We start from the raw sequence: 16070 nt of genomic DNA on the forward strand, positions 1-16070 counted from the left end.
CTTTGCAGTTTAAAAAGTGCTTTTGCATACATTACCACGTCTGAATCTCATTTTAATCATGAAAACAGTCAGCAGAATTACTATTTCCATTGTTACACCACGTAATAAAACAACAGAAACATGCTGTTGTTTTGAAACTTATAGTCTGCAAAGACAGCAAGATGAGAAACAGCAGAAACATGAACTATATTTAGAATGTTTGGAGTAGAAGAAAGAAGTCTGAAGTAGGAAAGTGATTCATATTGGTGAATATATTTCTCATTGTTGGTTCTCTCTTAGATAAAGAAAGGTTATTCATCAAATTACAAGAAAATGAGGTGATAGAATAAGCAGAGTGGGTTTTGTTCACATGGGAAGGGGGAAGATAGGCCAGTAAAAAACACCTCAGCCTCTTGCTTATTCCTAATCCTGTGGTTCTTGGAGGCTCCCTTAGCAAGAAGGGAGACCTAAAGAACTTGAGTTATTTCTACTTTCATTCCTAAGTGAGGTACATTTAACTCAAATTATTTCTCTGCTGAACAAGTGTTAGTTGTTGTTCAGAATGGCAGATTGCCAGAAAGAATTATCTTTGGATAATATTTTGGTATTGATTGAATCAATGTGGGTGGTAAGGAAAAGAGCATCGATCGGAGTGGGGAAGAGTGGGAAGAGCTGGATGAGCTGGACAGTGGTCTTGAACCTCTTACAGACTTTAGAGCTCAATAGTCACATCTTTAAATTAGGCTGACTGGAAAGGGCAACTTCCAAACTCCATCCCATTTTTTAATTTCTTTGAATTATGTGCTATTCTGGGAATTTACAGTATTCTACAAAATACTGAACTCACGGTGCCAAGAAGAGATGAAGTGGGAAACAGAGAAAGCTACTTAGGTTTCCTACTTGCGTAACTATTTTAGTCTGTCTCTTTAAGCTTTGTACAGATAACCATAGATAAGTATGAAGTATGGAGTGCCAGAGTTCTTTGTGTTGCTGCATTTTTTACGTTGTGTACATACATATCTTCCCTGCAGAGCTTCACAGAAACAGTTAATAGTGCTAATGTCAACAAAGGACTTGATTAGAGTAAGAGTAGTACAGATATGAGTTGGATAATCAGTTTATTTTATACACATTTTGAAATTGGTTTTTAATAAAAGTTTATAGTTAGGTAACAGACCAAAAAATATAAAGAATGCATATTACTCTAAATTCATCTAGCCAGAAAATGTTAATATTTGAAAATTAATTCTTTATCTTAAATATAAATATTTAATACTTTAATTTTTTTTCTGAGAAAAGTAGTTTTTCTGTGTATCTTAAGCTAGTTAGCCTTTAAATTACTTTATTATGGTGTGTGTAAATACATGTACATAGAGTTTGATTATTGAGTTTCCATTTTGCTTTTAAAACTTAATTCATACTATTTATCTTTAGGAAGAATGTGAAAATTACAGTGAATTTCATAATTTATAAAGTATAGCTTTAAATAATCAAATAACTTAGCCCATTAAGTACAGAAAATAATCTTATGTATTTGAAAGTTATAAAGCTTTCTGCTTACTCCTTGAAACTATCACTTGAAGACTCTGTAATGGCAGGTCATATGGTAGCTTAAAATGGATGTGTCATTGACTATTCCTTTGTGTTTCAAAGCTTTAAGATGGTTCAAGTGCCAAGTAAATCTTAAAACAATGCTCTCTGAGTAGTGAAAAACATTGTTTTGATTATTTAAAGGTCATTGTTTTATGTGGCAGGATTGGGGATCAAAACAGTCATTTCAGGATAATAAAATAATATGTAAATTTTGAGATTACATTTTCATAATGCTTTTTTCTTGACTTAAAATTTTAAGTTCTGAAAACTGAACTTTTTCTTAGATATGCAAATAGAGCAGTGCTTGATTTTTGACTAATGAAGTTTTATTTCAGTATCTGCAATAGCTGGATATAATGTGCTGAGAATTTCAATTTAACCTGCAGTGAAGGGAGTTCTTATAAGAAGTAGCTGTGTAAGGTTGCATGAGGAAAAAAGTCTGTTTCTTCATAGATGATCACATTCTAAAATATGAGTGAAGATGGGGAACATAACATAATTGCCACAAGAATGTTAGAATATATTACTATGTATTTGATATTTAAAATTGTTTGGTATACTTTAGTTCTGTAATATTATAATTGGATTTTGATTCCTAAAGCAATAACCATATAATGCTTCAGAACAATTCATGGACATTATGTTTCTTTTTCATATTCATAATAGAGTTTGGACTGTAATATGTATTCTTACCAGTATAAAACACTTTATGCTGATTTAGGGGGCACAACACAACTGTGAACAACCTTCAAGGAGTTTGTAATATAAAGACATGTAATGTATTAAAAGAGGGAGATGGTGTGGGAAATACGGACTTATTTAGGGCTAGGCTTTTCAGCATAGCATTAAACTAGTTTAATCTTCTCAATATCCCTTTGTTATCTTTTTCTTTCTTTTTTTTTTTTTAGATGATGAAACTGAAACTTAAAGAGACTAAGATCTATTGTAGATCATATACCTTCATTATTAGTCACTAGCATGCAAATTAAGGTCTCTGGGCTAAAGCCCTTCTATACCTAAAAGTACAGGACAGTATAAGCAGGTCCTGCAGTATGTATCCCAACAGAAGTTGGTTGCTTAGGACTAGAGATACTCGTTCATAGAAACAAGCATAGTGGTTAGGTTAGTAGGCCTGCCTACAAATAAAAGCTTGTTTAACCTTTTAACAACCTGTTTACTGGTATAATAACAGGGTCTTGGGATTTGGTCATTCCTTTGCATCCACTGAGGAGTGCCTAGTAAATGCCAGGCACTGTTCTAGGGGCTTGGAAATTCACTGGGGGGCTACACAGCAGGGACCCTGCTTTCCTGGAGCCTCCATTCTAGTAGGAGAAATAGACACTCAAACAAAAAATGGAACAAACGTGACTTAAAAATGGCATCTTCATAAAGGGAAAGAAGAGCTTCTGTGACAGAGTAGGAAAGTTTACCATAGATAACAGTGTTTCCACGATAAAATGCACTTCGAGTTTCAAGATTGGATTGCCAGAACTTCCAAACAGTGAATTTTATCCTGGAATCCCAGTGTCCTTCTGTTTTAGCCCCAGGACCACTGCTCAAGACCAGGCCTGCCCGGTGTCTTCTCCTTGCAGCTCCCAAGTATAGCGTAATGCCTGGCCTCCAGTCACCCTCTGAGTAAGCGGTGTCCACAATGGTGGTACAATGCTGGCTCCTTTGAAGGAGTTAATTGGGATAGAACAAGAGGAGCCCCCACAACTCAAGTGGTTGCATTTTGAAAACCCTTTCTGGATTTCTCAAATGATTTTTCCCTTTAATCCAGATAGATCCCTCTTGTTTATTTTATCATATTCTCAAAGCTGATGTATGTTTAGGAGGGGGGAGGGGGGAGAAATGAAGAGTAGGAAAAGATAAAATTTGTTAGGTAAGTCGGAGTTGGATACCCTGGAGACTAACCGGATGTAAACACCCTATCTGCCCACCTCTGTCTGTCCTATGAAAGACACAGTTTCTTAGCATTTGTTGACAAGTTCTCTTCTCCTATGACCTTTTCATTTTTCTATAATAGATGTGCATTAGTTGGGGTTAATTGGTGAAAAGTTACACGTATCTGTGTGTGTAAATTGGAGTTAATAGTGTAAAAAAAGGGCACTAGTTGTCTGTCAGATGGTGTCATAAGAAATCAGAGAAGGAAGAGGCAAATTAGGCTGGACTGTCCTGGAAAGGCTTAAAGGAAGAGGTAGGCCTGGGGGTATGGATGGAATTCCAATGGGTTGACACAAATGAACGGTGGGACAAATTCATAGGGGTGGGGAATATGTATAATGTATGTGATGAATAGTGATAATACCCTGTTGGTAAGTGACGTCAGCATAGAAAATGCTACAATCATGGGAGGTAGAACTAGGAATACTGTTTGGAGCTATATTGTGTCTGGTCTTCGAATGTCAGGCTGAACTTTTTATTTTCTAGGCAATCCATTGCAGATGTCTTTTGGTGTAGCATTAATACCGTGTTTCCCCGAAAATAAGACCTAGCCGGACATTCAGCTCTAATGCGTCTGTTGGAGCAAAAATTAGTAAAATAAGACCAGGTCTTATATTAATTTTTGCTCCAACAGACGCATTAGAGCTGAATGTCCGGCTAGGTCTTATTTTCGGGGAAACATGGTAGTGTAAAGTGAGGGTTTTAAGGGAAATTTTAATATAGTCAGCATGGATTAGAAAGGGGGCAAGCCTGAAATCAAGGAGACCAATTCTGGGTCTGTGGCTGTCATCTGGGAGGTAGACTGAACCAAGTAGGTAGCAGTGGGAATGGAAAGGAAGGAAGCCATTGATCAAAGATATTAAAGAGGAGTTGACAGGCCTTAGAAATCTTGCTGAGCTCGGAGGTTGACAGAGAAAAAGAGGTCAAAAGCCACTCAAAGCCTTTGTGTCTGAGTGGCTACAAGAATGATTGGTCCCCTTGACCAGATTAAAGGAGTAGGTGATGGTGGTGGGGGAACGTTAGGTGGCAGTGTTAATGATGGTTTGATGTTTGAGCTGCTTATCTTGAGGAGACAGCATTTTAGGTGGCTAAAATACGGCCTTTCCATAGGACTCCCAACGTTATCTTTTATTCCTTCCTTATGAGCAAGAAGCACAGCTCCCTCCCCTGCCAAATCCTGTCAGCAACCTAATTATCTACGTACATATAGATCCAAGCTGGAAATGTCATATTCATCCATCCAATTATTCATTCAACAAATACTTATTATTTACTGTGTGCCAGGTGATTTAGGCTTTGTAAATAAAATAGACATGGACCTTGCTCTGAAGGAGCTTATAGTTAAATTAGTAGGATAAACAGTAATAAAATAACCACAAATGTATCATTGTAGACTGTGATAAATGCTGTGAAGAACACATCAAGCTTTTTTTTTTTCCCCCAATAAATTTTATTGGGGAACAATGTGTTTCTCCAGGGCCCATCAGCTCCAAGCCATTGTCCCTCAATCTAGTTGTGGAGGGTGCAGCCCACTGGCCCATGTGGGAACCAGACCAGCAACCCTGTTGCTCAGAGCTCGCGCTCTAACCAACTGAGCCATCCGGCTGTCCCAACACATCAAGATTTGACCAGATATGTGGAGAGGAATGGGGTTTACTGGAAGAGGCGTTTCTCACAAACACAAGATTAAGCCTGCTGCCTCTGAAAGTTCAGCTGTGAAATCCCCACATAGTAGATCAGAATAGAGCAGAGCCAAATCACCTGAAAGATAAAGAATAACTAGCATCTTGGGCTTGAAATTGGACCATAACCTGAGTGAGAGAGTTGCCATGTCTAAAGAAAGGCTTGGGATGGGATTGGTGTGATTTGCAAATTTAGAAAAGAGAATAAAAAAAAAAACTATAGCAGAAGTTGTTCCCTAGTATCTAATACAGAGCAAGGCTTAGCCAACTGATTTTGATTATTATCTCAGTCCCAGCAGCAAGGTTTTCCAGTCAGTTGTTCCCGGATGCATTCTTTCTTTCATTGTCTTCACCACATTTTGAACGCCCAATTATGTGCCTTGGTAATTAGATTATATCATCCCTAAACAAAATAGACCGAAAAACTCTACCCTTTTGGGGAGTGGGATGGTAGGGGAGAGAATGTCAGACAAAGTGCACATAATAAGTAAATTGTATATATGTGAGAATATATAAAAGCTATAAGAAAAAAATAGAGTAAGGTAGGAAGGTTCAGGAGAAGAGGAACGAGGAATGAGTGTAGGAGAAAAAGGAGGAGAGATCAGAGATGTAATGGGCAGGACTGTGGGGTCTCATTGGTTGATGTAACTGGCTGTTACTCAGGGAAGTGGGGAGCCGTAGCAGGTCTGAGCAGAGGAGGAGACTCGTCATCTGGCTTCACCCTTTGAAAGGGTCATTGCTGTGTTAAGACAAGATTTTGGAGGCTAGTGGAGCCCCTCCAGAGTAAGTTCTGTCCCCCATCAGATTCTCACCTTATACTTCTTAGCACTTAACAGGATTATGGTTAAATATTTAATTGTATAATCACCATATTTCTTTTAAGCTACCCGTGATTATCAGTTACCATTGATTTAATAACAGCGTTTCAGGGGGAAAAGAGAGAGAGATGATCGTGTTAAATAAACCCCTTGATCCTTATTTCAGAAACAGTGTATTTAAGAGGTATATGTTAGAAGCAAGGCAACACTTAGTTTAATACCTGTTTGCCTGCACTCCTTATGCTTGGAAAGCTTCATGAAAAGCAGTCTTGTTCATTGCTGTATTTTTAGTCCCTCAGCCAAAGGCTTTCTCATAGTAGTTCCTCAATAAATATTTCTTGATTGAATGAAGTTTGATGATGACAGTCAACTTAATTTCACGCGATTTAGAAACTTAATAATTTGGCTTTTTCTGAAATGTAAATATTCTCTGTTGACATTTCCAACCCAACCTGAGTTAGTAAATCAGCTGTTTATCAAAGTTTGGTTTATGTGATTCTCCTCCAAGAGACAGACAGGATATGCTCGGAAGCCTCACTGTAGGACCAGATCCATGATAAATCCAAGACAGGGCAGAGACCCAGGAGGCATTTTTAGAGACAGCAGAAACCCAGACCTTGCCATGGTCCGTGCTGTTTCCATTACAGACTTTCACAGTTTAGGCTGCTGTGGTTTCCAGAGAACAAGCGAGATGCTGAAGTCTGTACTGACATAAATAGTATGGGTAAAGAGAATGTAGACCAAATCTTAAAATATGGAAGTCAGTGGGTCCTGTAGAAACCTGCGAGAAACAGAAAGGAGTCCTCATGTTGTGCAGGTGATAGACGTTTCAGAGCCACGTGGGGGGCTTCTTGGCCACTTAGGAGTAGCTTCTGAGCTATTTGGGAATTATTCTCCGGAGTGGCCAGTAACTTTTGAAGCACCCAAAAGAATCCCTCCAGACTATTGATATTATCACTGCTCTTCAAGGAAGCATTTTGCGTTACATTGCAGAAGGAGTAGTTGAAGCTATGCAGGATGGTTGAGGACTGGATCTGGGAGAATGAAGAGGAAGTGAATACTGAGGACCGACCCTATACTGGCTGTTGTAAGCAAGGGAGATGGAGGAAACCAAGGCAGTAGACCGTCACTGTGATCTGTGGTAGGCCAGGGATTGATTCCCTCTGGTTCTTCTGGAATCACTGGCCACTTCAGAGAATAATTCCCAGTGTCAGTGCTTCAGTAATGCTACCAAAACTTGCTTGCTATGTGCCTCCCATGAGATTTTTGTTTTCTTTCTCCTATCCCTTCCCAATATGTTACACATGTTATTTCTTTGTATAGGCATGGTCTTAAAAAAAAAATTGCCTCTGAGATGAAAAATAGTTTTAGTCTTCATATTGAATCAATTTCAACAGCTTTTGCTGAACTTGGTTGAAGGTGTATATACCATGTTTTCCCTGAAAATAAGACCTAACCGGAAAATAAGCCATAGCATGTTTTTTCAGGATGCTCGTAATATAAGCCCTACTGTTATTTCCCAGAAAATAAGACCGGGTCTTATACTAATTTTTGCTCCAAAAGACGCATTAGGGCTTATTTTATATTATGAGCACCCTAAAAAATCATGCTATGGCTTATTTTCCGGTTAGGTCTTATTTTGGGGGAAACTGGTAATACCTATTTTATTAAATAATTTATTGTTAAGCTGTTCAACCTAAAATTTAAAACTCAGTAAAATAGGACAGTATGGCAGAGTCTTGAAAAGAACTAAGGAACTCCTTGCCCTGTTTTGTAGTAGAAAGCAATGATAAAGGGAAAGTAACATGTTCAACTTAGTGTCAGATTTTTTTCTCTGTTGAAAATTCATTGGTTGTACTACATTTATATTGAAAAATTAGTTCCGTCATAGAATATAGATGCACTTTAATAATGTTGGCATTGGAAAAAATGGAGTAAAGTATCAAAGGATTCCAAATCAAACAATAAGCATCAAATAAATAATACGTCTACGTTTAATTTGTGTGTGTTTTCCTAATCTGTTTTATAATGTTAAATGTTTTTTCTGATTATAGAAGTAATGTATTTTTATTATAGAACATTTGGGAAATACTGAGTGATGAGTATAAAGGAGGAAAAAATAAAAATCACCCACTCCTGTTATGCAGAGAGAATTTCTATTAATATTTCAGTATATGTGCATAATCGTATGCATATATATTTTTAAAGATTTGGTCTTATTGCTAATACTGTGTTGAATACTATTTTCATTAAATTTATATTGTGTGTGCTCATGTCATTATATATTCAATGGATTTTTTTAATAACTATGATGTTCTGTCTTATGAATATATAATAGTTTAATCATTCCTCTATTGTTATATGGCTATGTTGTTTCCAGGTTTTTGCTATGAGAAAAATTCTTATAGAACATTCTTATGCATGTCTGTTTCCTAGACTTGGAATTATTGGAAAAGGATTTGAGGTTTTAAAAAGGTTCATTACTAAACATTTTGCTAAATTTTGTACAGATTTGTATTCTCTTCTGCAGTATATATGTATGAAAGTACTGCCATTTCTCCAACATGCAATATTCTTGATTGGATTGATGAAATTGAAAGGTAACTAACTGATGGAGAATCTATGTGGATTGTTATTAGTGATTCAGATGTTTAGGAACATTGATTAGGTTTTTAGTTTCTGCTGCTACATAACCAACAGCCCCAAAACTTAGTGGCTTAAAACAACAATTTATAATTCCTCACCTTTTTTGGGGTTGACTTGGCTTAGCTAGGCTCTTCTTCTGTGTGGTGTAACTGAGGTTACTCATGCAGATATATTCAGCTAGAACTGGACGTGGCTGGAATGTCCAGTGTCTTTCTCCTCATGGCCTCTTACCACCTGGGGGTCTGTTTAGAATTTCTTCATAACATGGCAGCTGGCTTCTAAGAGGGAACATTCCGAGAGGACAAGCCCCAGTGTGCTGGCTTATGTCCTGTTAACCAAAGCAAGTCACATGAGCAAGGCCAAAATCAAAAGTGGGAGAGGACTACACAAGCCTGTGAATACCAAGAGGTGTGGTTTGTTGATGTAATGGACTACCAGAGATGGTAAATAAGTTTCAACTAGCGTTCCAACTCTTAATTGATTAGCAGTAGCACTTTGGAGCACTGTATTCAGAAGGTTTGGAGAGACCAACTTCTGGATCAGTAAGAAAGCATATTGTAATAAGTTAGTGGTGTTTGCAAGGGCTTAGGTAAGTATGTGGGTGTATTTACTATCTTTAATGTAATATCTATGAATTTGTATTCTAAAGCCATAAACCAAAAAGTAGAAGCAATTCATGAATTTGCACATAAGCCCAAGTAGTTCAAAACATTTCAGTACTTGAGGAAATTGAGTCGTAAGCTTTTGTTCATCTTGGTTTCACATTGACAGTTAATATAATTGGTAGTATAAGGTATCAGTAATTGGTATCTTATGCTGGATGAGTTTACAAAATACCCATGTTTTGTACCAGGGTTGCTCTTTCCCATTGCTGAGTGAAAAAGCTGTAGCAGAATTCCTAGATGAGGATCAAAGTACCTATACTAGTGATGAAGACAGTAGTGCCAGGGTTATATGGGTGAATGGATGGATGGATTGGTAGATGGATATATATATATATATATATATATATATATATATATATATGGAAGGACGGGAGGGAGGGAGAGGAGGGGAAGGAAGAGGAAGGAAGTTCACCTATGTATGTATTTGTGTGAGTGTGATTTTTTTTTTTAAGTGCTTCACTGAGTTGTCATCTTGACCTTTGGATGAACTCATGTGACTTAATAAGTAATTATCAATGACAATTTAAGGTTAGACAGATAGCCCTCTGCACTCTAAGGGAGATTTATAGGACAATGTTTCTGTTGCTTAACAAAAATAAGCTTATCCTTTATGTACTATTGTTTGATTTCCTTCTTATTTAATAAACATCTTAGGACTTTTCATATTAGTAGTTAGAAGTCAACACTATTCTTTCGATAGCTGTAAAACGTGTTTTAATAATTTAGCTATACACCTATTGTTGGGCATTTAGTGTTTTTCATTTTTTTCTCAATTTCTAAAAGTGTTGTAGTGAACATACTTACACATAAACGTTGTGGTTATGTGTAAATATTTTTATAAAACAGTTGTTAGCTGTGGAATTGCTGAGTTAGGCAGTATGTGTATTTTAGCTTTAGATAAAGACAGTAAAATCCTGCTAAACATTATAACTGGGGTCCAAAAATATTGAAATGATTAAAAGCATACTTATAAAATTAATGAAAAACAATATTTTTCAGTAAGTCCATGGAGTAAAAAAAAAACAGTGATTAGAAGTGACACATTGTGAAAAACTGACTGTGTAATGAATCAGAAAGTCCCAAATGATAACAGTGCATACACTTCCTAGATTCCTTTGGGAATTGAAGTTGGGCCAATTATTGGAGCCATTTGACAGTCACGTTTAGATTCATTTATGGTTTGCTTTAATTTATGGTTTATAATTAGGCCAACTGTCTTCCAAAAAGTCTTCACCATTTTTACCCTTGCATCATGGAGCAGATCGGATTATTCTTTCCTGAATAATCCTTGCCAGCACTTGGTATTACCAGACTTAAGTGTTAAGTAATCTAATGGACAAAATGGTGTCTTGTTTGAATTTGTATGTTCCTGGTTTTGGCCACGGTTGGCCTCTTTTCCTTTATTTGTTGCCTGTCTGAATCTCTTCTGTGAATTGTCTCTTCCATAGATTTTGTATATTTCTCTCTTGTTATTTTTCTTAATGATTTATGTTGGATATTTACTTGTATTTTTGATGTCTGGACCAGTTAGCTTCGTAGAGATAATCAAAATACGTTGGTTGTGCACCCCTACAATTAAAAAGTTTTTCGTTATACAGTCTCATTATATGTATCTTTATTTATAAATTATGTACGTGTGTTGCTGCTAATCCATGTCTTACATTTTAGTAAGCTTATTTTTTTTTCTTATTGTGATTTAAAAATAAGTGTAAACGGGTGCTAACCTAACCGCAGCCCATCGGGAGGTTTAGTGAGTATCTCCCTAGGAAATCCGGAGTTGAGAGCACAATACGATTTTGGCCCTTTCCAGGCCAGTTAGATTTGCCAGGAGGAACACACTCTGTTGTGTGATCCCAGTGTGCATATTTGTAAGCTTGTGTGACCTGAGTACTGCAGTGAAGTGGACGGTAGCCACGGGCCAGACCTTGGCTGGCTCTGTTACCTCTGTTCACCTAACTACTCTGAGAAAATCGCTTCATCCTATTATGTACCAGTTTCTTCATGTATAAATGGAGAGAATAATTCTTGTCTTGCGTGTTTTATAGGCTTATGATGTTATGAGTTAATTTATGTCAACCAACTTGGAAAAACTATAAAACATGGTCTAGATAGGAAATACATGGGTATTTGTTTTGCTGGTTCATAACAATGGGTATATGTGAGAATACGCTTCGGTGTCATTTATGTTGGAACAGAGCTTAAAATGCTTGTCCTACTGATAGTGGTTAAGTCATCATCCTGTGTAGATTTTAAACCTCTTAAAAGTAGGTACCGTTGCACATGATAAGCAAGAAGTGTTTGTTAGTGATAGTGCAGTGTACACGTAATAATATACATATTTGGTTTTTAAAATGTTTTATATTTAAGAAAGCCCTGGGACTTAGGTATTAGCAATCAGTTTATTTTTAAAATGCCCAGTGGCACTGAGGAAGACTTTCCTTAAAGGGTAAAGTAGCTGTTGTCCAAAGCTGGAGATAAAAGGCAGGACCTAGTTTGACTATGTTCTCCAGGGTAGTAAAGAATTCAAGGTATTGTAACATTAGGGACTCTTACGTAGGCAGGTCGAACTGAATTGTAAGGAAAGCAGTATATGACACGGTGTACTCAGGAGTGACTATGAAAAGGCAATTTTGAATATAGGTGTTGCTGTTTTATAAAAGCATGTTTTATACTTTTAAAATGAATGAATTTAACTGTGGAATAAATTATTATTGTCTGTAAAAGGGGGCGGATGGAGGGAGAAGTAAAAGAACTGAACCCCTTATTAATAAAAAAGAAAGAATAAGAGAATGTGGATTGCAACTGGATAAATACGTATGTAGGTTTGAGGTATTTAAAATGCATTAATACACAGGTTCTGCAAAGTTGCTGGAAAACAGGTACTCTTAGGCATGCCCAAGGGTACAGGCCGAACCCATGACCAGTAGTGGCTTGAGTAGGCCGGGACTGAGAAATGTGGGCAATGAGCCAAGCGAGGTCACATTCCTTCTCAACACTTTCCTCTTCTTCCCTCTTAATTTGATTCTCAGAACAACTCTACGGGGTTGGAAAACAGGACCGGCCAAGTCCAAGTCACTAAACCTTTTATGCTTCCCCAGATGAGTGGAAAGGGAAGGTAGCATGTATACTTATTATATCTACTTCCAAAAACGTACTTACGCTCTTGGAGGAGGTAGTAGACAGTGTGCAAAAATGTAAAGCAATTCTTTTGAATTTGGAAAAATAGATATGTTTCTCAGAAATAGTTCACACTGAGAAATGTCTGTGTTTTAGAAAAGAATGATGAAAGGACAAGGAAATCAGCTACTTATATTTTTCTTATACAGCGGAATCTCGGGTCCGTTTCTGAACATTTGCCTAATAATTCACATTTTTACAATATCAAGCTAGCCCCTCGTTATTCTGATATGAATGATTTTCAGTCCAGCTGCTGTTTCTTACTCAGCGGAGCTGCAAAAGAAATTCTAAATTTGAAAACAAGCAGTATTATTGATAGGAGAAATAGAATCCTGTGATGGGGTTCTAAATCCTTTCTGTATGTAACAGTTCCTGCCTGGCCTGCTATTAAAGCCTCATTGCAGAAGAACCTGAAATTAAAATGTTACAATTTTTGGCTTCAGTTCCTCAAAAACATTAAAGGAGAAATGTAATAGATTATCTAAGTTGAACAAATATGATTAATTAATCTTGCTGTATTAGTTACTGCTGTATAACAAACCATCCAAAAATGCAGTGGCTTAAAATAAGAATTATATTATTGTGCACAGGTCCCTCCCTGAATTGGCAGGGCATTTCCTCTAGTTTCTGTTGGGTTTACTCTTGTCTGAGATCAGCTGTGGGTCAAGTAGGAAACTTTGCTCATCGTGGTTGGTCTAGAATGGCATTATCTGGGATGGCGGGAATGACTCAGCTGTCTTTTATGTGATCTCTCATCCTCCATTAGGCTTGCTCTTCTGGTGAAGGCAGGTGTCCAAGCGAGTAAGCAGAAGTGCTCTATGTTTCTTCAGGCCTGGGCTCTGAATTTGGACAGCCCTTGTCACTTCCATTGCTTTCTGTTGGCCAAAGAAAGTCACAAGGCCAGCCTGCATTCAAGGAGTGGATAAACAGATTCCACCTTTGGAGGGAAGAGTTGGAAGCTCATATTGCAAAGTTTGTGGATACAGGGAAGGATGAAGAATTGGAAGATTTTTGTAATCCATATAGTACACCTGCCCAAAGAATCACACAACCCAGTTGAATTTTACAGTTCCTGTGTCTCAAATATGGGATTACACTTTATCATGGTCACACTACTACTGATCATGTATTTCGTCAGTTACATAGAAAGTTAAGTGGGTGTGTGTGAGATTCTTTTCTTTATTAAAACAGCTCCTAAATGTTGCAGAGTAGGGTAATTTTACCTTTTGATGATGTATTGAGTCTCATTAGGGTCATGTCAGATTAAGGTTCAGAATGGCCTCTAGTGTTCCTGTTGTGGGAGGTGAGGAAAATGCTGTAGGTTTCTGTGTTTCCAAGAAGGCTTTCAAGTACAGGCATACCTCATTTTATTGTGTTTTGCTTTATTACACTTCACAGATATTATGTTTTTTACAAATTGAAGGCAAGACCCTCCACCAGCAAAGAGGTTATGACTCGCTATATTGTGGTACTTGCTTTATTGCAGTGGTCTAGAACTGAACCCATAATGTCTGAGTTATGCCTGTATCTTGCCCACACCCTAATCGCATTGACCAGGCACCCGCTGTCATGTTACTATGTTTTATTTTCCTCATGGCAATTACCACTGCCTCAAGTTTTTGTTTATTTACTTTTGTCATTTGTCTTCCCTCACTGGGATGTAAGCTTCACAAGATCAGGACCCCTTCTGACCTGTTCACTCCTGAATTCTGAGCTTAGAATAGTGCCTTCTTCTTAGGAGATGCTCAGTAAATATTGAATATTTGTAATAAAAATTTTGTGATAAACAAGTCAGTAACTTGTTAAAATACAGAGTACTATGTGCTATCTCTGGTACCTCGTATACCTTCATTGAGTATTTATGGAATCTTTAGGGAGGGTCATGGCAGTGGGAGCTTAGAGAAAATGAATAGTTGAAGCCACAAAGCATTTTTCCAGATTAATGCAATGAAGACCGATGAGCATGACAGTTTAAGGTGTGATAAATTTGTTGAAATGTTAAGACCATTGGACTTCAGTTTTGGAAGGAGGGAAGTGGAGCAAGAAGAAATCTAATGGCTTGGGATAGAGATTCTCCCAAGACCAGAGAATCACCAGAGGGAGAGTAATTAAACACGCATGCTAGAGGTTGAGTGTTGTGTTGATGCAGTGTGGTCACTGAAGTAGTGGTTTCAGATGGGCATGACAGGGTCCTGGGGTTAAGAAAAATGAATGGTTCAGGTGGTTGAAGGACCTTTAATAGGGAGTAAACAGCTGTTGTTTGAGAAAATGCGGCAGCACAGCTGCTGTCCTCAGGGGGAGTCCTTAACAGCCAGGATATTGGGGTAATGCTTTGAGAAGAAGTTGAGGCTATGGGGGAGTTTGCCAATGATAGAGCACACCATTCCACAGGTAGGTTAGTTTACAAGCTAGAGGTAGAGTGGAGGCTAGGTCAGGGAGAGAGAGCAGAGCTTCTTAGGGCTAATGCTGGGTCAAGGGATGGATTGGGAAATGGAATAGAGATGGTATGAACGTGGGCATTGAGAGGCTTGATGGATTTAGGTTCAGTACAATCTTAGAGAAAAGTCACCCTGAGACTAACAGTGGCCATGACTCATATGGCCAAAGATAGAGAGGTCAACCCAGGAATTTCTGGGATCTGCCTGTGTAAAAGCGGTTTAGGTAGACATATTGGGAACTCTTGGGAGCTTACATACCGAACAGATACATATATACTCATGTATTGCTTGAGTATTTTCACTGTAGGTTTTTTCGAATATTTTAAATACCTTTTTATTAGAAGTGATGTTTTCCAAATATAAACTATTTAAAAATATGAAACATTAATGATATACAAATATTAAAGGACAGTGATTTAATTAATTTATGTAGTGCTATGTATCAAGTACTAAGTCAAGTCTAAAATCCTTGGGATCAGGATTTTCAGATTAATATTTTCCATTTTTTGGTCAAAGTTTTTTACTTTGGTATTAATAGATATTTTAAACGTAAATGTTTAATCTCTTCTTTTTGCTGTTAGTCTCTTGAAAGTTTAAACTGTGTGATGAACCGGAGCAAAATTTCATAATCTTTAAACAAACAGTTGCCTAATAGGCAACAAAGTAGAAATGACAGCAGTGGAAGATTTTGCAGATTCCCGGAACCACCAGGAAATAATTTAAGTATAAGCTCATAAATAGGGACTTTGTAACATGTAAAATAATTAATAGTAATTACTTGCTTGCTTTTAACCTTTTGGTCATACTTGTTCCAATGAAAGGGGGAGGCAGGTTAAAATAATCTATGCAGTTTAAAGTGTGCAATACAGGTGAGTATTTTATGCAATAAGCAATAGTCTAATCTCTGTGGTGAAATATTTATTCCACTGTTGCTTATATCTATCTGATCTAAGACTTTTAAGATCTTTTTAAGTATGTTTAATTTCATTATGAAACATTTAATACATACCAAATGAATATAACATTTGTCAGACAAAGAAAAATAAGGTGACTTTTACCACTGCACGTGATACTCAGCTTTAGATACAGAACATGTCTCAGACCTTTGAAGCTTCCTCTTGCCCCACT

General features: G+C 37.3%; 1 protein-coding gene across 15 annotated transcripts in view; it reads left to right on the forward strand.

Annotated features, from left to right (window-relative positions):
* The window catches only part of PLEKHA5 (pleckstrin homology domain containing A5), a 205685-nt gene that overhangs the window by 5380 nt on the left and 184235 nt on the right, over nucleotides 1-16070 (forward strand). The window contains exon 1 of one of the 15 annotated variants that reach the window (XM_088798255.1): nucleotides 9132-9251. The exons of the other annotated variants lie outside the window; for them this stretch is intronic. The gene's annotated coding sequence lies outside the window, so the exon portion shown is untranslated. Of the gene's footprint in view, nucleotides 1-9131; nucleotides 9252-16070 lie in introns of those variants that run through there. 15 annotated transcript variants of the gene reach the window in all.

The sequence above is a fragment of the Rhinolophus sinicus genome, chromosome 1, assembly GCF_057876585.1.
Source record: "Rhinolophus sinicus isolate RSI-liver-muscle chromosome 1, RSI-T2T, whole genome shotgun sequence".
Lineage (NCBI taxonomy): Eukaryota > Metazoa > Chordata > Mammalia > Chiroptera > Rhinolophidae > Rhinolophus > Rhinolophus sinicus.